Below are 21,923 nucleotides of genomic sequence, written 5' to 3' on the forward strand. Positions count from 1 at the left end.
AAATTAGCTGTTTTTCCCTAGGCAGAAGATTCTCATATGTTATGTAAGTTTCACGAGATGAGGTTAAAAGTGCAATGCATCCTCCCCAAGAATCCAGGTTACAGGTCAGCTCACCTCACAGGAGATGAAAGCAAATACATAGAGCAGAAAATAGATTTATGTGGGAGCATTCTCATTGTTAGCCAACTGCATCAAAGGCTTTTAGTTATGACCACTCCCCTCTAGAGAATATGCTTGTAGAATAAAGAATCAAATAAGCGTGAATGCATGGTCTCAGTCCATTGTGATAACTGTACATTCTCTGCCTGGATACATTTTAGAAACTGGAACAAAATTGTGCAATGCTTTATGTTTTCATATCTAAAACAGAACATAAGGCACTGCAGTGCTGGCCGCACCACACGCCCTGACGAAGACGCCCTGACGAAGAGGCTCTCAGCGCTGTAACTTATGCATATGGAATTGTAAACGCTCTTCTCTAATACAACGCATTTGGACCAGACCATGGAGTCCTGCCTCGTAGTTTTCTTGTGTGGGCTATACAGCCCCTATAATTATATTAATTATACTTGTTAAAACTCATCGGCTTCTGCACTGTACTTTCATTTTGAGCTGTGACAGTTTTTAGCTCACATACTCTACACTCCACCCCCAATCGCTATCTGCTCCTACCTCCAAACTCTGCCTTCACAGCTCCCTCTCTCCATAATTTTGAAACAGATCAGTGTCCCTGCAAAAATTGCTTTCAATTTGGCCTCTAGCTGTCAGTGGCGGTACTTCACCTCTTAGAGGTGAGGAGAAGTTAGTCTTTTATATACATAGATTTTGCTCAGGTTAAGTTATTTGACATAAGATTTCATATGTATCAGGAGTGATATTGTCAAAGACTCTGGAGCCCATTTATTTATGGATTGCATATACAATGAGATCTAGGCAGGATTTACCATCCAGGATCGCATTGCAATATGCAATGCTTTCTCCTGTATGTATCTCCCTGCAGATGCAGGCACAGGGGCTCTGCTCCCCAGAAGCTGGGGGTCCGCACATACACAGTTAGCACTGACCCCCAGTGGACCCCGGTGACCGCACTGCCCCTCCGGAATAGCGGTAGCCCAGGGAACCCAACATGACGCTGCTCGATATTGATACATCAGGCATCATCGCATCCTTCATAGAAACCTATGGGGGATGAGGCTGGCGGCAAGACAGGAGGGATCGGAGATTCCTGCTGCGGTCCCCCTTTGATACATTCGGGGGATACTTAATATTTGTGGCTAAACCCGAAAATTCGTGTTTTTTCAGGGAATTAGCTGCAAATATTATGTGATAAATTGGCCCCTCTATAATTAAGGGGGAAATCGCTTTATCTAGATTCTGGAGGACACAGAAATGTAGCGACAGTGGCGTCAGTTCATCACAGTTGCCCGGAAGCATGATAAATATTGGTGCACCCCCCACCCCACCCCCACACACAGGATTCGGTATGAAATCCCGACGGGTCAAAATCCCAAATGGGTCAAAATACCGACAAGGACAAAATACCGACATTTAAAATCCCGACAGGGTCAAAATCCCGACATTTAAAATCCCGACGGTCAAAATCCCGACATATAGAATGTACAAGTGAAACAGTCTACATGCCTTTCGGTCGACAGGTGCGAGGTCGACATGGGTTTTTTCACTGTTTTTTTTACCCGAATGTTGACACAGTCGACATGGACACAGTTGCAAGTGAACCGCAGCCCCTCGCATCGCTCGCTTCGCTCGCAATGCTTCGGGCGCGGTGCCTCGCTGCGCTCGGCACACTATTTTATTCTCCCGCCATGCCGTAGTGGATGGTAGGGCATGAAATACCGCCTGTCGGCACATGTCGGTTCAAAAAACAGTGAAAAACCCATGTCGACCTCGCACCTGTCGACCGAAAGGCATGTAGACTGTTTCACTTGTACATTCTGTACATTCTAATCTATGTCGGGATTTTGACCCTGTCAGGATTTTAAATGTCGAGATTTTGTCCTTGTCGGTATTTTGACCCGTTCGGGATTTTGACTCTGTCGGGATTTTGACCGTCAGGATTTTGACTGCATCCCCCCACACACACACACACAACCTTATATAAGTATATGTATGTATGTGTGTGTGTATGTATGTTATGGATATTATGTTAAAAATAAAGATAGTATGATGTCTCTGGTCCTGGTCGGAGGGGGAGTCAGCCAAGGAAGTTATGTCAATGGTTTTCAATTAACTTATTCAAACATGCAGGGAAGTAGAGGTGCCCCCTTGGGAGCAGGAGCCCGGCGGCAGAAGACTCCTTTGCCTCCCAGAGTTACGCGGTACAGCAGATTTAGAGCGATGAGAAGGGAGATTAGGTACAAGGAACGTACATGCTTAACATAGGCGAATCTAGAATTATGGTAATGGGTGGTCCCAGATCCAGACATAACAGAAGGCGGACCTTTGCGCGGCGTAGCCGCGCAGCAAAAAGGGGGCGTGGCCTCATGGGAAGGAGGCGTGGTATCACAAAAAGGGGTGTGGTATTACACGTTAGACCATACACAGTAATGCCCATTACACATTTTAGCAAACTCCGTAATACCCATTACACAAAGCCACACGCCGTAATGCCAATTACACATAAGGCCACACACCATAATGCCCATTACACATTGTGCCACACATCATGATGCCCATTACATACTATATGACAAACCGTAATGCCCATTACATATTTGCCACATAAGTGCTGCTTACCTACGTGCTCATTGCTAGGGGGTGCTTGCTTGATGGCACCATAGTACCCATTACACATGATGCCGCACAGCATAGTACCCATTACACATAATGCCGCACACCATAGTACCCATTACACATGATGCTGCACACATAATGTCCCTTACACATGATGCTGCACACATAATGCCGCTTACACATGATGCTGCACACCGTAATGCCCCTTACACATTAAGCCACACATTATGCGTAATGCCCCCACATACCGCCACTTGTAGCATCCCTTAAGCAACGCCCCCAAATGTGCCACTTACTGTAAATTTTTATATGAGCCTTCGCTGCTGCTGCAGGGAGAGATGGAGAACGGTGCAGCTGCTTCTATGGGGAGAGGAGAGCATGCTCCCACTCCCCTCCTGTGCCCCCTCTAGCCGAGTGGACATTTGAAATATTGTGCGTGCTGTTGTTGTGCATGACGTCGGGGGAGCACGCCGGGCGCCGGCACCACATGATTAAGGGGGGGCGGGCTGAGGTGAAAGCGGGGAGAAGAATTGGAGCGGAAGCTGCAGGGGTGACAGTCATTGACAGCTGGGCAGAGAGCAGGGGGCTGCCCGGCTGTATTCAGAGCACTGCAGGTCACGGCTGTTTGAAATAATACCCCTTTCACAGAAAATGCAGGGATTTACCCGGGAATATGGTCCCAGGATCATGCAGGGACATTCCCAGGCTGACCCCTTATACACCAGCCTAGTCCCTGCATTTACTGGTGTGAGGAGGAGAGACAACCACTCCCCTCTCCCTACCCCCCTTTAACCAACCAGCTATATCTTCGGAACCAACTGACCCATTTACATGAGACCAGTATCATATTGAAGAACTTTTGAGTTGGCTTTGAATGCTTTTGGTCCCGTGAAACTGGGCTGTTTGGTTCCAGAGAAATCTGCCCTCAAAGAACATAAACAGTCATGAAATTACATTTAAGAAATGAAAAAAAAAACGGTTTAACCTCAATATCCCTGGAACCAATTAACCCATATGAATCCAGCCTGGTATCAGATTGAAGGCCCAGCGATTTGGGTTTGACTGAGATCAACCTCCAGCTTCAGTGATGCCGAAGGGGGAACTGGCAGCCGTTGAACTGGGTGGGGGTCGGAATTAGCGGGTCCCATGTTATCCTATAGGGAAAACGTTACAGCTTTGCCTGGTAGTATCTCCGGTTCCCAGGGGGCTAGAGACATGTGGCTGGGCTCGTTGGAAAGCCCTGGTCCTCAGCTACAAAATGGGCCAATGGGTGGTCCTGTGCACCCCCGGACCACCCCCTAGATTCGCCTATGATGCTTAATTATGTTTTAAATTATATGCATTAGAATAATATTATCACTGTTGAGAACACAACAATCAATCCTACTCCACAAGCTCGCTGCCTAGGGGTCATCCTTGACTCTGTACTGTCCTTCATTCCTCACATTCAGTCTGTCTCTAAATCGTGTTACATGCATCTAAAAAACATATCCAAAATTTGTCTGTACCTTACACAAGACACTGCAAAAACTCTAATCCATGCACTCATATCCCGCATTGATTATTGCAATGGCCTTCTAACCGCAGGGCCGGGGAGGGGGTGGCTTGCTGGGTGATGCGGAGCGGGGGGGACCAGCTCCAAACTGCCGCCGTCCAGCGGCCAGCGCCCTAGGCAAATGCCTAAGGTTACCTAGTGGTAGCGCCGGCCCTGTCTTACCGTCTTCCTAAGAAAAGACTCTCACCACTACAATCCATTTTGGATGCAGCTTCGAGGCTGATCTTCCTGGCTAGACGTTCATCGTCTGCTAATCCGCACTGTCAGTCCCTCCATTGGTTGAATGTATATTACCGCATTCAATATAAAATACTTCTACTTCCATACAAGCGTTCCCTGAAAACTCACCTCTTCAGGCAAGCCTATCATATTCTGGAAGCCCCACACAACCTCCAGTAGCATTCATATCTAAGTGCATCCCATCAGGACCTTCTAGTAATCTAATGGGACTGCCATGCTATGGAATTCTATCCTTGTGTATCCCTCCTATATCCCTATAGATTGTAAGCTTGCGAGCAGGGCCCTCCTACCTCCATGTCGGTTTGTATCTACCCAGCTTGTTTAAAGACTGCTGTTTCCAATTTTAAAGCGCAACGGAATATGCTGCGTTATATAAGAAACTGTAAATAAATAATACTTATAATGAACAGTCATAGGGGGTTATAATGGTTCACTCGCAAAGACAAATTTACTCTGTAATGGGCAAAACCATGCTGCACTGTAGGTGGGGCAGATGTAACATGTGCAGAAAGAGTTAGATTTGGATGGGGTTTGTACTTCAAACTGATATCTATATCGCAGTGTAAAAATAATGCAGCCAGTATTTACTGATGATATTGTTTGAGAAATCACTCAGCATGTACACATATACAATATTTATTTTGTAGAGTATTATTGCTTGGACACACAAAATAGTTTCATCCTCTATATGTGGGAAGTCAAGTTACTTTAAACACAGGTATTAAGCCGCCTTCCATAAGACCTAGAACCTGATTCAAATTTGTATCATGCAATGTTGTTTTCACGCAACTGAACATTTATCGGAAGACTGTGCATGTGCCAAAGTACTCTATCGATGCCGCCTGCAATCAGTAGCAAAAATATAGTGCTGTGATTCGTGTGAGGAGGGTTCCAAAATGGTATCTTACCTAGGACTACATGAGGTCTATATTCCCTATAAGCCAAAAACAGTGCAGATGAGGAAAGGGGGCATGGGCACATGTAAAGGGGGCATGACCACAGATAAAGGGGTGTGGTCACAGGTAAAGGGGGCATGGTCACATGTAAACGGGGAGTGGTCACAGGTTAAAGTGGAATCATAATAAGTCATAAAAGCCCTGTTTTCAGTTACAAACCACCCCAAAAAACTTTACCAGTTAAAATGGTTGGACAGTATTCTGTTTATGATACACAGTGCACAGTGGAGAAGAAAGGGATCAATCACTGATCAACGTTAGTGTGAACGGTTCAGATGTGTCATGGAATTTTACACACATCTCAGATTTATACTTTCAATTGGAGAAAACCAAATAAAACATACTATTTACATTTTATATCTTGCAGACAATAGCCTACAAATGTTTCCACAGCTTTTCATTTTGCACCTATTAAATGCCGTCCAAGAAGACAGGTAAATAATTCATATGACGTACAGGCTACCTATTTAATAAGCCTATGCATTCCACAAGTCACAACTTAAACTTCAGAACTGTGATTAAGTATGACCCTATTGTTGCTTTCCCGTTGAAAGTCTTTCATATGCTTTCATGGCTGATGTTGTAACTGTTGACAGAAAACAGTATAAGAATCTAGTGTAGGTGGGTCTCCCCTACTGTAAACATGTTAATCTGAACTGAATGTATTTTACGTGATTGGAGTTAAGGGTTGGACACTGATTTTATAGCCTTATTTAAACAGCTGTATTATATATTTGGTTATGAGTGGAGCTTTAACTTAATGTCATGCACGCCTGCCACACTCTGTTCCATTGTGTTTCTCATGTAAACTGAATGTACATACATAATGTATACGGCTAGACATATATTTATACAGCCCAAGAGGTCTCATGGAATGACGCAGCTGAATATCGAAAAAGAAAAAAAATTACTGCACAATCCACCTGCATTAATGCACCAATGATGTGCTTTGCCCATTCAGGCAAAACCAGCCCACTAATAAGAATTATAGCAGGAACGTGCAGTCAGGGGAGGCAGCGCCTCCCCTGTCATTAGCAACAAAATAAAAGAATAATGACTGCGCCCAAATACTGCAACCCTTGATCCTCCACAAGACTCCGTCAATCTTAGATACAATGCAATACAAAAACGGATGATCATAGGCACTGTATCCCCTTTAATAGAAACCAATCCTTGGTCTGGTAAACCAACTTCTTAACTTGGTACCTCTTCCGTCTAGTTGTTTACAATAAGACACTGGTAACTGACCTTTAACTAGTGCCCTATATGCACATAAAGGTATCTTTAAATCTTCTACGTTGCGAAGGATAGATGCACACTGTAAGGTTATCCAGGTCTCCTCAGGGGGTGACCGTAAGAATCTTAACTCACCGAGGGTCAGTGCCCTATGTTCCTCAAAAGGTTTATTTTACTGGAACCTTCTCCAATGGGTACATCAAGTGATCGAGTCCAGCTCACCATACAAAATATTTTTATTTTCAAGGTGATAAGCAGCAAATATTAAAATCCAAATAAAAATCCAAATAGTTAAAAAGTAAAAAAGAGGAAAGCTTGGTGCTTTGTGATGAATCAGGGCGCCCTCCTATACGGATGGAAGGGTTCCCCAAACAAGGCTTAAGATGATATTTAGTCCAAATTACCACAAGCTCCCCAGAAGTCCTCTCCTCCCACCAACGCATTTCGGGCTATAGGGAAGCCCTTTTTCAAGGACCTTGAAAAAGGCCCTATGACAGAGGTGGGATGCGCTGATAGTTACCTCACCTCTGGCCTCTCCCTGACAGTCCCTGTATTTCCAGAAGAGTGCTTATCCTGACTGCATGTCACTGCTAGTCGCCATTCTCTGCCCACTTTGTTATGTCACCCATATCTATCACAGCTATGGAACAATGCTATTGTCACAATTCAGTCCTGTTTTCCCATACTGCTGGATCACTTACCACACCTACCATGCTGTGGTCCAAGCTTATGGAAGTGTGAGTGTCTTCTGTCCATTTTAAGATGCTTAGGCTCCAGTTTTTCCGGGCTGCTAGGCTGCAGTCCACATCAGAGCCTAACATGAAGTACTGGTGTGAAGGGTTCCAATCGCATGACCATTCCATCCAATCCTAAACCAGACTGAGACTCCCTGAACCACCTGACTCTGCTCAGCCTATCACAGCTAACACAGGTGTATAAGTCCAAGCTACTTACTCTAGCAAAACGCCAGTACAACGTCTAAGCTCAGTTCTCACTGAACCTAGGCTTTACTGAGCTCCTGGGCTATTTTTCACTAAAGTAGTGGTACCCTGTGTGATGCAGTTCTGTCAGCCTGCTGGACTTCTGCCTAACCTAGTATTCACTATCCAACCAACAGCTTATTTGTATCCAGTATTCAGTCTAAAAATATTTCCTTTCATTTACAGTTTCCAGAGCAAGATTCAGTTAGTTTGCAAGATTCCTGCTTTGTTTAAGACTGTGACTTTACCTGCTTATACTAATAACCATTTCTATGAATCACCTGCACTTCCCTCTGCTACATGAAGCCCCAAGACCACTGCAGTGCAATAGGATACCTCCCAACATGACCCTCTCTAGGTGGGACACAATGCTCTGCTCCTGGACTTTCCTCTAAATGTATGATTACCAGCACCTATGCTGCACAGGTTAATTGCTAAGAAAGTTCTTTCAACACAGATGATGGTAATCATACATTATGAGGACAGTCCAGGAGCAGAGCAATGTGTCCCTCCTGGAGAGGGTCATGTTGGGAGGTATGCAATAAACCTCTAGACTCCCAGCATTCATCCCCATTGCCTCATACAGTATTTAAACTTTTACTTGTGATCTCACCACATTGCAGTTTGTTATTTTGTATCCTGGTTTCTGACCTATTCTTTTGCATACCCTGTTCCTGTTACCTGGGCCAGCTCCACACCTGTGCAAAGCCTATCTCTGGCTGCACAGGATTTCCAGTCCAGTCCTGCTTCTCTGGTTTAGTTCCTGGCAACCCAAAGCTACTATCCATCCCGGTCTTTAGCTTGCATCCAGTCCTGCCATCATTTGTGTACATCCAGATCAGGATTACAGTCACCAAGTAAGAAGAGTGTCTTGTTTTTGCCTACAGTACCAATCCAGTATACAGCCTGGTTAATCTACTGCTACATATTCCATTCTGTCATTAATACCAGTGGTCAGGATACAGCCTTTTCTCTCTGCCAAGATCCGGGTTCAATTCCCAGTCAGGGATTGCATTTTCTCTTCCACTACCTACCAAGTGTTTCATCAGACGAGCCAGTGTCACATAGTCCTCCAGTCACCTACAGACTCTGGGTTCACAAACAAAGCAAGTGTGACAGTGACTTCTTCACTTTTAAAGTCCTGGATTTCCTTGCTTGAGCACAAGTGACTTAATTATTACCTGATCCTTTTGATTTAACCATCTGGACTCTAGCATGGATATCCTTTAAACCTGGACTGTAACAGAGTTTGGTCAAATCTGCTGTAAACCAAATTTGCTTTTGAAACCGGGTCATCAGAGCACAGGATGGCGACCAGAGGGCGATATACATGTACAGAAACATTGTGCTGTCTGAAATATGGCAGAGTAACTTTTTTTGTGGCCCCTGTGTCAGATATTTCACACACTAGATTGGAAAATGCCTTCCAGAATGCCTTCAGAATAATGGCAGACTTGCATTCGAGGTTTCAAGTGGAGCAACATTGGTCCAATGTACCAAACTACATAAACCATTGGAATTTGATTTACAAATCTCCTACAACATGTGTAACAACCCCCCCCCCCCCCCCAAAAAAAAAAAAAAAAATTACAATATACAGTGAATATCTAAAATGTGTTTTATTTTTATTTTTAAATGCCTTATTTTATAGTACAGGGGTTACAACAAAAAGATAACCAGTTCTGGTAGCAGATAGTAACAGTATTGTACTGTAGTAAGAAAAAAAATGTAAACACAACTAATACTACAAAAACACAAGTCAGCCGTGCCAAAATAGAATAAAAAATAGAATATTTGATTTTTAGAATTTCTTTTCTATATTACCACTTCTATTAAATACAACTATAAACTAAAAAGGTAAAAAATATGATTATTTTTTAATTACTAACCTATTTACACTGTTATAAAGTATATAAAAATTAATATAAGTAAGTTTTAAAGTTGTACATACTCTTTTTATTGTTGTTTTTACTATTTGTTTAATAAAGAAATATATAAAAGAAGAATTCAATGTTAAAGGAGGTTAATCTAGTCATAGAAGTAAAAAAGACATTTGCAGTATATCACTAATAAAAATTACTTAAAATTGAGTTTTAAGTTTGAACTTAACAAGACCATACAATAACAAACATTTTTCCCCTGTTTGTCACTTCAAACTGCAGTACAGATGCTCCTCACTTAGCAACCTACTTGCTTAGTGACTACTCGAACTTACGAAAAGCTGTCCGACCAGTTGGTATATTATTTATATAATTTTATTTTCTGTGTTTTATGTTCTGAATTACCGTAATACATAAGAGTTATACTAAGTACAACAAAGTTACCAAGTTAATGTTCCCTTTAGATCTTTTTTTTATTTAAAATAAATAAAAACGATAACCTGTATTAAGTATAAAGCCAGAGCTAGTCTTTTCATAGGAACGGAACTCAGTCACTAAGTCATTAGTACATTATGATTACTACATTAATCATGAAAACACTTATATGATAAAAATAGCTATAGATTTTTCCATTTTTTTTAACTTAAAATAAAAAATAAAAAATCCATAACTTCAGAAAATATACTTTTCTCAGTATATTATTATTAATGATTAATGAAAATAAGGAACATTTGCCTTAAGTGTTGCTGAGCCTATTTTTTTTTTTAGTTGAATGTGAAATAAATTTATGATCTGTCCTCTTAGAAAAAGTCCCTAGTTGCAAACTGCACACCTTATTTGTGTGAAAGTTCATACCGAGTCTTTCAAGTCACCGATGACTGAATATGTTCCCCTGCTTGCAGCAATGTATTCCGTGATTATATGCAGAATTTACAGAAAATACAACATTGTACTTATTATCGGGTATATAGTTAGATAAAAATTAAGACATTACGTAAATTACTAACAATTACCCGAATAACATATTTAAAAGTAAAGATAAATACATTCTGCATGAAAAAAATAAAAGTATTGACTTCGTTTTTTTTTGTTTCGTTTTTAATGATTGTTTTTTTCTGGTTTAGGGGATTGGACAAACCAAATGTCTGTTCAAAATCACTAATAAAGATTTAAAGAAATGCAACTACAATTATTTTCACGACTGCTAAATCTTTTTTCTATATTTAAGCGACGGTGATTTCTAGATGAACTCCTAAATGTTTTGCATGTTTAGGTAAAGGGCCGTGAGACCATACCAATTAGGGGGATGTGAATGAGAGAGGTGTGCCTCCTTCATGGTGATAATTACAGCCACACAAACCTGTGCAACAGGGTATTTGGAGAGGTCAGGATCAAATTACTCTGAACAAATTGAAATTAAGTGAAGTGAGAAGACATGTGAGTAACTAAACTGCGTTTCTGATGGATGTAACTAGACTGAAACTAAATGGGCTACTGATAGCATTTTGTTTTTATAAAAATGAAAACCCTATGGTTCATTGCATTACTCAGCTTTGTTTTAAAGATGTTTTGGTGTCGTGCATGAAATTATATAATTATTAGATTGTTACTAGAACAGGTGGGCAGAGTCAGTTGGCTGTATCATTAACAAATATCAAGTTTACACATTTATTTTTGAATTCTCCAAAATACCTTTTTCACATTTTAAAAGCTTTTTTGCATGTTCACGTCTTGCTTCTCTTTAAAACATAGGATGTAAATAGCACTGCAAAGAATGGGTTGGCTAAAACTGTTTCAGTGAACATCTAAAATACTTATTGCCCACCCTTGAGCCAAATGGAAAAAGCAGTGGATAACATGAATGTAATTGATTTAATTATTAAACAAGCCATCTTGAGTAAGTGGATGCACACTGTCCATTTAATTTTATTACTGAGTTACTGATTCATTAAAAACCCATGATTGAAAACCTCTTAACCGTGACCCTCTATGATGCAAACACGGTCGTAATGTCGACCCATTCTATTTATTTTCATTATTATTTTAAAAAGACAGATGAAAGATTTTAATACTCATTTTTAAAAAAGAATTCACACGCACATTTACTTATTTTCGTCTGGTTGGACAGTTCATATACAACTCTCCATGCATGTATGGTTGTCATAGAAATGAAACGAGTCGACATCACTTCCGCTCTACGTGGGAATTCTCCGTGGTCACTATTCTCTGATACGCAGTTGGTCTGCCGCGTCCTCTCCCCCGGAGCCGCCTTCACTTGGCAGCAACTGTGCGCATCACCGCCAGCAGGAAAGGCAACCACCCGCCCCCGTGTATTGGGGTGACATTTATCTGGGGACGCTCACTATTATAACTATTATAACTAGGTTGAACCATCGACTTGTCCGGCCAGCCATCTTCCTCCACCAAACAAGAACACTAAACGGAGGGTGAGAGTTACAATTATTCCCCACAGTACTAATTGCTGCTTTTACACACGTGCCTAGTGACTGCTTTATGCATGGACTGCCTACTCGCTAATTGGCTATATGTGTGCTAGCAGCTTGCCTTCTTCTAACACCTGCTTGACTTTCAAATTATTTTGCATTAGTGACCGGATTTAACCTCTTATTAACCCACTGACCTGACCTTATGGAGATTCCCTTACTAACGGACTACCCTCTACTGTTGTTTTTATGCTTTATTAGCAATTTTTCTAAATATTTTGTGTATGAATTACCACTGCTAATATAAATGTGCTTCTTGAAGCGGTATTAATCATATGGTTTCCTATATATAAACTTTTAAATAATTAACAGTGTGTCCAGTGTACATTTATTCAGCGCGGTTCACTCTAAATAATATTTCTACTTAGTAGCGCATGGTGTTTAAATCAACCCCTCAACGCCTTCTTTACTGTGAGTTCCAGCAGACTCACTAAACACCAGCAGCAGCAGTGGATTATTTTTTATATATTTTGTATTTTTTTTTTTTTCAATTAAAGCGCCAGGACCTGCAGTTTGAAGAGGAGTCTAAAACCCTCGACTCTCTGCAAATCCTTTTTCCGTTAATCTAATATGGGAATCTTCTTTCCTGGTGCTAACCAAATGCAAATATCAATTAAATCATGCTCATAGACTACAGAATCCACACTAGTAATTTATATAGCATCAGTGGGAGGGAACAAGATTACGTCAGCCAATAAAAACTATCTATTGATCATCAGGATCATCATCGGTGGATATTTAGCAGCAGGGTTCGCACACAAATAAGGGCAAGGCAGAAAAGGGGGTGGCCCACCACTCTGTGGTGGGTTTTGCTGGGGCAGGACAAACCTGCCCTGGTAGGTTTGTCCTGCCCCAGCAAAACCCACCACTCAAGGGCTTAACAATCCTTGCTGAATTAGGCTCAATGTTCCCACAGAATCTCAGAATAAATTACACGCACAGTTTCAGAAATGTAAGGGATGTTCCCAGACGCTGACTGAGAGGCAAAAACGGGATGCCTGAAAAGAAACACGAAGATCGGAATGTTTTGGGTGGCTACATAGCGGCACAGCTTATTATTACTGGCGTATCTATACTGGGAGACAGAGTGAAAGTTGCTCAGTCAAATTAGTAATGCCCCTCAGGTGCTAAAAGGGAGTGGAAGTTTTCCCCAGCACACCAAAGGGCATTAGCAATAAGTTCTGAAGAACCACATAATAGTAGGTAATTCAGATATCTTAGTTACATATATTTGCAAATATATAATAAGCCTCCAGGCCCCGACAAGGCTTTTCTGAAACTGGAGGCACCTACACTGCATTATAACATACCCTTATCTATAATGGGGGCAAGATGTGTGGTAAATGCAGGCCACTGGGTTTAGTGGGGCCCACACATTGCACAAACTGAACCTGTTTAATCATACTCACCTCTCCGTTGGCAGGCACTGGCAGAACCTCAACAAAAATCCCTGGGAAAATGGCCACCGCAGCCATTTTCCAGTGACAATAAAGTTGTCTTCCTAAGTGCAACAGCACAACGTTTCCTTAACCCAGCACATGGGCAGTAGACTCTGGCACAATTCCAGAGTGCACTGCTAGACTTATGTGGGGGAAATTTACTAAGGCAAATACGCCTAAAAATTTGTATTTGTATGAGTAAAAATGAATTTTGTAGGCGTATTCGTATTTTTGGGCATTTGCTATGCCAAAAATACACCAATTCCTATTCGTATTCATGGCACATTCGTATTTATATGTACAAATACGAATGTATATGCCATCGGAAAATACGAATAGAAAATCGCCAGTCAAAAAAATGGTGATTCCTAATTTACTAACTGGCCGTATTATAAAATACGAATTTGTATTTAAAATACGAATACGTATCGGCCAAAATACGAATACATAGGCCATCGGAAAATACGAATCAGTCAAAAACAACTGATTAGTAACTTTTCCTCCGGAATACAAATTCGTAAATGCCATACGAAGGCGATGCCAGTTGTATGCATTCGTATTAAGAATACAAATTTTCTTATTCTTATTCTTAGTAAATTTCCTCCTGTATGTCTTGCTGTGTAAAGTCCCAACAAATGAGTTTCAGTGCTGTGACCTGTGTTGCAGCTATTGTTTTTTGTATCTACTTGCATCTCTGAAAGAGACTCTCTGCTAGTCCCGGACTTAGTCTAATTATCCACCAGTCTCCTCTGATAATCAGTGTAATATTGTGACCTTTTGGATCTCTACCTGTATCTCCAGTATTAACAAATAAGCACCATTTCACCTATAAGAAGATAACACATTAATCCTCCAAGTCTGGCTTCTAACCATTCACAACCCTTATGGCCCCCATACATAGGACAAGGACAAGTCGGACCCAATTCTCTTCCAAGCCGACCGGCAGCTCCCCGGGAGGCTCACATACGATTAGGACTTGAGTTGCCATTTTTTACATGTGATAAATCGCATGCGATTTATCACATGTAAAAAAAAAATAACAGGGAGCTGCAGGGCGGTGAGGAGCAGTGGGGGCGGGCAGCGGCGGCTCTCAAATGAGTGGCCGGCTGGGGAGGAAGGAGTGGGACAGCAGCGCTAATCAGAGGACTCACTGTGTCCAGCGCCGTAGCGGGCGGGCAGCAGCGGCGGCTATTACATCTTCAAAATAGCATGTCAAATGACTCTCCGTCTTTTGATTGGCTGAGAGAGCACTCTCAGCCAATAAGCAGCCGCAGAGGGAGGCCACTGATTGGCTGGGAGTGCTCTATCTCAGCCAATCATTAGCCGGGCAGTCATTTGACATGATATTTTAAAGTTGTAATTGCCGCGGCTGCTGCCCGCCCGCTACGGCGCTGGAGTGGACGGAGTGGACACAGTGGACACTGATCATCATTCTGGTCACCGCCGCTTGCCCCAGCACTGCGCCAACCCCACCAATTGCCAGATCTTATGTCCCGCCAGTCCGACCCCTGGGGCCGGGTCCGATACGCACGGGACCGCGCATCGGACCCGACGCCATGTCATGGAGAAACGATTTGGTCCGATTTAACGGGCCGATTGATCGCAATCGGCCGAAATCGGACCAAATTGTCTCGATGTATGCCCACCTTTAGGTCCTGCTCCGTGTACAGGCAACCCACAGATCCTGACATGCTGCTTCCAGAGGTAGCATGCTTATCTAATGTCTTCAGTAAACAGAAAGCCGAGTCCTTATAAACACGTACGAGGTGTGGATATTAAATAATGAGACTGTACTTGTAAAAAACTAAACCATACTGAATGAGTTAAAAGGAAGTGGGAGATCTTGGACTATACCAAATAGTTTTGCAAGTTTAACTCCTTTTGCACTTATTGCAAAGAAGTTGTGGTTTCCGCTGTGTGTCATAAACAAAGCTTAGTTCAAAAGTAGTGTTACATTTTTAGTTAGATGTAATAAAATGCCCAGCCTGAGAAAACTGGAGTATAAACACCCATTGAAAAGCATTGGGCTTTGCCTATTGATTTGCCCCCATTGGATTTTCATGGGCAGATCTGCATGTTAAATGGACCCAATCCAATTAGCAAAGCATAAAGAATGTATAATAATGTAATTATTATTAATATTATTATACATAAAGAATGTATAATAATGTAATTATTATACATTCTTTATGTATAATAATACTGTCATTGTATTACTAATATATATAGACATGAACATACATACGCACATACAAGTTGCGGAACTACTGTGTGGTGGGCCCAGGTGCAACCAAATGGTTTTGGTACCCTCCCAAACCCTAAATCAGAGCCTCTTTGTATGCCAACAAAAAGGGGTGTGGAGCCATCAGAATATACATTATCAGACAGCATTATATTCCTTTCACACATACATCTAAAACAGGGTTGCCGACTTTTAGAATTTAGAGACTTTCAGCAGCTGTTCGGGGGCGGGGCTTGAGCGTGACATCATTAAGACCCGCCCCAGGGCGGAAAATAGCCTAATTCATGGATCTCCGTGGATCGGACAGGGCTAAAATGTTGCAACTGTGGCATTTTAGCTCCGCCCCCTCCTCTGGGACCCGCAGATTGCGGCATTTAAATGCCTTGATCGGGGGGAGCAGTGGGGGTTCCCCTGAATCCGGGAGGGTTGCCCATCTTTCCGGGGGGCCAGGAGGGGGACCCGATTTTCAGGAGACTTCCGGCCATTCCGGGAGGGTAGGCTACCCTGATCTAAAACCAGTGTTTGAACATGAACAAACGTCAGCCATCAACTGGGTTTTTGGAATGAGTGAAAAAAAAAATGTCCATGCTCTTTGGCCCTTATTCAGATCTGATCGCAGTACAACTTTGTTCTCAAAATGGGCAAAACCATGTGCACTGCAGGTGGGGCAGATGTAACATGTGCAGAGAGAGTTAGATTTGTGTGAGTTATTTTGTTTCTGTTCAGGGTAAATATTGGCTGCATTATCGTACAGAAAAGGACCAAGGGCGATGAAGAGGTGTTTTACCATCCAACGAAAGAGATATAAAAAATATGATAATGACGGTTAGAACCTTTAATCGAATTGCTTATAATCACAACATAGGAGGGGGTTCTTCGTTAGCGTACCCGTACTCACACTCAAGATTGAGGTTATGTGCTCATAAAGGTATCTTTTGCAACACTAGGGAATTTCACCACACGTGGATTTTGATAACCAGATGCGTACCGTACTCACAAGTCGGAATTGCTGGTACAGGCGCATAAAGGTTTCTTTTATTTGAAGAAAGAGGCCCAGATCTCTCAATTGCAATACGTTTTCACCATTTGCACCATATAAAAGACAAAGAAGCCTCTTTCAGGAAAGGGGGGTACACATTTATTGATGAAAAAACAGAATGATGGGGAGCACCAGATGTAAAAAGTACGGTACCTGGTGACTGGGGTATTGGCCTTATACCCCAATCATAACCGCATGCAAGTGGTAAAACTCCCCCAAGGCAGTACAGCAAGGCTCCTCTCCTGCCAACGCGTTTCAACAGGATAACCTGTCTTTTTCAAGGCTTGGAGAGGAGTACATCTTAAGCCAGTATTTATACCCATGCACTCATTAGACCTGCCCCGGAAGTCAGAGGAAACCGGAAATGTAGGCCCGTTCGTACAAACTCCGTTTAACCGGAGTTCAAATGTCTGCCAAAACACCTAGGGGTAAACAGGGGATTAGCGCTGTATAGCTCCTGTATTTATAGTAAAAAACGAAGGTTCTATCTGGCAGAACTAGAGCCCTTTAGACGCGTGGAACGCACGCGCTCCGGGCTATGGAACGCATGACGCCTTCCGGCGTCTGCGTCATATCCGGGTTCCTGGCTCACCCGGCCGTATGTTAATATCCTGTAGCACGGGGATACTGTGTATGACCACAGAATCCCCCGCTATAATAGCCGTGGAACGCACGGCCATATTAGAGGAAAAGGCTGGGTGATTTCTAATGCTTGGAACGCACGGCCATATTAGAAAAAAACGAACTATTTAAAGTGCAGAAAAAATGTGCAGGGCAATAAATAAGGGCTTTTACAAGGAATGAACAAAGATAAAATATATGATATACACATTACATGATAAAAAGTTAAATTGTATGTGGGTATAAAACTTGGTAAAAAACGTTTTTCAATAAATTAATGCAATAGCGTTAAGGACAGAAAAAACATTAAAAATGAATAAAAATTAGAGGAACCATTTGAGCTCGAAATCTGAGTTCAAGCCATGTGGAGATAGTGACTTTAAGTCAAAAATCCATTTCATCTCTTTTCTGGCGAGATTAGTATCTTTATTCTTGTGTCGCCAGTTATCTTTAATAAGTTCCAACCCCCAAAAACCTTTAATTTGATTTGGGGAACAGTGGTGAACCTCTTTAAAATGTAATGAAAAGGGATGATCCACATTGCCCTTTTTTATATTTCTAATGTGTTCAGACCACCGGACCTTCAATGTCCTGGTGGTCTTACCCACGTACAATTTATTACAGGTGCACATAATGACATAAATTGCATATCTAGAATTGCATGTCATAAAATGGTTAAGTTTAAAAACCTGTCCATTAAGGACTAATTCCACTGTTTTTTTATCAGTGGTACCACATGATCTACACATGGAGCAATCCCCGCATGTATGGAAACCCTTGTTTCTAATTAGTCCTCCCAAAGGTTTCTCTATAAATGCGCTAGAAATTAATTTATCTTTTATATTGGGCGCTCTTTTGTAGATAAATCTTGGTTTGTTAGGTAGGATATTGGCAAGGACTGGATCACGGAGTAGTAAATCCCAATTTTTTCTAAAAATGGATTCTACTTGACGATGATAGCTGTTATAGTTAGAAATGAAGGCCACATTTGTTCCAGTTTCTGCTTGCTCTTTACTTTTCACTTCTAACAATGATTCTCTAGGGATGCCATCAACTTCCTCTAGAGCCTTATCTAATTTATTGGATTTATATCCTTTTTGTAAAAATTTCAGTTTCATTTCTTTAGCACTCTGCTCATAGGTCTCGGGCTTCGAACAGTTGCGTTTCATTCTAATGAATTGTCCCTTAGGGACATTAGAGAGCCATCTGTTAAGGTGGTTACTTTTGTTGTCAATATAAGTGTTTGAATCAGACGGCTTAGTGTATACTGCCGTTTGTAAAGACCCTTCATCAACATAAATATTTAAATCCAAAAAATTAACATTGGTTCGGCTGATGTTAAAAGTCAATTTAATATTTAATAAATTAGTGTTTAAAAAACAGCAAAAATCATTAAGAGTTGATTGATCCCCTCGCCAAATAAATAAAATGTCATCTATGTACCGCCACCATTGGACCAGGTTCGCACCCCAGTCATGACCCGTCCAGACCATAGTGTCTTCCCAACGGGCCATGAAGATGTTAGCATAGCTGGGGGCGAACCTGGTCCCCATGGCGGTACCTACCTGTTGTAAAAAGAATGCACCATCAAAATTAAAATAGTTATTAGTTAAAATGAAATGGATCCCCTCTATGATAAAAGACTGTAGGTTTATATCCATTTCCGTAGTCTCAAGTGTGGATTTTATTGCACTTATCCCATCATCGTGATTAATTATAGTATACAGCGACGTTACGTCCGCTGTTACTAAAAATAAAGAGTCATCCCAAGTGATGTTTTTAATTTTATTTAAAACATCTTTCGTGTCCTTCAAATGAGATCTGTTGTTATTCACTAATGGTTGAAGGTGATGATCAATAAAAAATGAAAGATTGGACGTGATGGAATTGGTGCCCGCTATAATGGGGCGACCAGGGGGCTGGGTTTGACTTTTATGGATTTTCGGCAATAAATATATGACAGGCACGGAATAGTCTTCAATAATTAAAAATTCAGTGGTATCTTTATTGATGGTATTAGATTCTACATACTTTTCAATGAGAGATTTATACTTTTTAAAAATTGCAAGAGATGGATCTGACCTCAATTTTTTATAGGTGATCCCATCAAAAAGTTGCCTATTGACCTCATTAACATACATATCTTTATTTAAAATAACTACCCCGCCGCCTTTATCGGCGGGCTTAATTATAATCCCGTCATTTTCTTTAAGGGATTTCAGGGCATCTCTTTCTTTATGTGTGAGATTATTTTTGTATGCTGGAAGATTATCTTTAAGAGCATTTAATTCTTCATTAATGACTTTATGGAAACTTTCCATGAAACAGCCCTTAATGTGTTTCGGATAAAAATTGGATTTCTTTTTGAAAGGGTTAACCGTGGTGTCAGACGGTGTATCAGAATCATTTAGAGCAAAGAATTTCTTTAATGACAAACGTCTAATAAACTTTTGTACGTCGATGTAGAGATCGAAGAAATTAATTTGGTTGCTCGGGCAAAATTTTAATCCTTTCTGTAAAACTGAGATTTCATCAGGGTTTAGTACGTGATCACTTAAATTGAAAATTTTTGTGGTATTTTCTTCCAAATTACTTGGGTCAGTGATATCTCTACGTCTAGATTTTTTAACTCGTTTATTTACCCCGCCTCTTTTCCCTCGTTTTGTTTTATGTGATTTGAGGCTTTTTTTTTTTGGAGTTACGTGTTTCTCCACTGAGGCGGTCTCCTGGATAAAAAATCAGTATTCAGGGTTTCAGGTATAGAGTCCAACGCTCTGAATCTATTCTGAGTAGTAGGACCATCTCTGCTATATTCATAATCCTTAGCCCTTGGATACACTCTTTGATTTTTCCTAGTTTCCCAGTCATAGTTAGGTCTTTCATTTCGATTTTTATAGTGTTTACGTGAGAAGTCATTATAGTTACTCTGGTTGTAATTTTCTCTTGTTCTATTGTAATTATCCTTTATATTAGAGGGTCTCTGGTTCGTTCTGAAATTAGTATATCTAGAGGTGGGTTTGGGTTTTGTCACTACTGTAGCATAGGTTTGTGGGACCTTTTTTCGGGCACCCTTCTCAACCTGAAGTGGAGGCTCTGGTGGCCCTGGACCGGGTCTCCCAGAACTATCTTCCTTTTCCGGTATACTGGTTTTAGTATCCCTATGAAATTTTTTCTGTTTTTTTATGACAATTTCAGATTCATTCTTTTTGATACGTGTTTTTGTTCTATCTTCTAGAATTTTGAACTCTGGTTGGTCTTTAAATGGATTTAATAAGGGTTCCAAAGATTTAATAAGGGTTCCAAAGATTTAATTTCTTTATCCAGAGTTTCCAATTCCTTCTTTCTTTCGGCAACTATGGTTTCCATTAAGGAAAATGAGCAGGATTGTAGTGCCTGTTCCCATCTTTGCCGAAAGATTTCTGAAGGATTGGCATAAGACATGGTCTTTTGAATCTGTAACCCTTTAGGTATTATTTTAGAGGCTATATACTTCTCCAACGTTACTACCTCCCACCACACTCGGTTTTCTTTAAGAAGAGTGTCTTCTAATTTCTTCATGACATTTTCTAAGGTATCATCGAATATTTCTATTACTTCAGATGACTCTGAAGAAAACAAATTTGATAGGAGATTAACCCTATTAGTACGATGGGTAAACATGATTGCTGCCTAGGATTGATAAAGGTGAACACGAAATATACAAACAAACAAAAATAATCAGTCCCAAGGCGCAGTCACTCTTCTTCTGCCGGTCCGAAAGAAGGGGTCACCACTCAACCCCACGTGGTTGCAGTTCGTACAGAAAAGGACCAAGGGCGATGAAGAGGTGTTTTACCATCCAACGAAAGAGATATAAAAAATATGATAATGACGGTTAGAACCTTTAATCGAATTGCTTATAATCACAACATAGGAGGGGGTTCTTCGTTAGCGTACCCGTACTCACACTCAAGATTGAGGTTATGTGCTCATAAAGGTATCTTTTGCAACACTAGGGAATTTCACCACACGTGGATTTTGATAACCAGATGCGTACCGTACTCACAAGTCGGAATTGCTGGTACAGGCGCATAAAGGTTTCTTTTATTTGAAGAAAGAGGCCCAGATCTCTCAATTGCAATACGTTTTCACCATTTGCACCATATAAAAGACAAAGAAGCCTCTTTCAGGAAAGGGGGGTACACATTTATTGATGAAAAAACAGAATGATGGGGAGCACCAGATGTAAAAAGTACGGTACCTGGTGACTGGGGTATTGGCCTTATACCCCAATCATAACCGCATGCAAGTGGTAAAACTCCCCCAAGGCAGTACAGCAAGGCTCCTCTCCTGCCAACGCGTTTCAACAGGATAACCTGTCTTTTTCAAGGCTTGGAGAGGAGTACATCTTAAGCCAGTATTTATACCCATGCACTCATTAGACCTGCCCCGGAAGTCAGAGGAAACCGGAAATGTAGGCCCGTTCGTACAAACTCCGTTT

General features: G+C 41.3%; 1 long non-coding RNA gene across 1 annotated transcript in view; it reads left to right on the plus strand.

Moving 5' to 3' along the window:
- Positions 1-9,955, plus strand: part of LOC146031985 (uncharacterized) — a 71,328-nt gene extending 61,373 nt beyond the window's left edge. The window contains exons 2-3 of the long non-coding RNA XR_014457440.1: positions 5,870-5,936; positions 9,881-9,955. This is a non-coding gene — a long non-coding RNA (uncharacterized LOC146031985). The remainder of the gene's footprint in view (positions 1-5,869; positions 5,937-9,880) is intronic.
- Positions 9,956-21,923: the final 11,968 nt, after the last annotated feature.

The sequence above is a fragment of the Crinia signifera genome, chromosome 1, assembly GCF_055691185.1.
Source record: "Crinia signifera chromosome 1, ASM5569118v1, whole genome shotgun sequence".
Taxonomy (NCBI): domain Eukaryota; kingdom Metazoa; phylum Chordata; class Amphibia; order Anura; family Myobatrachidae; genus Crinia; species Crinia signifera.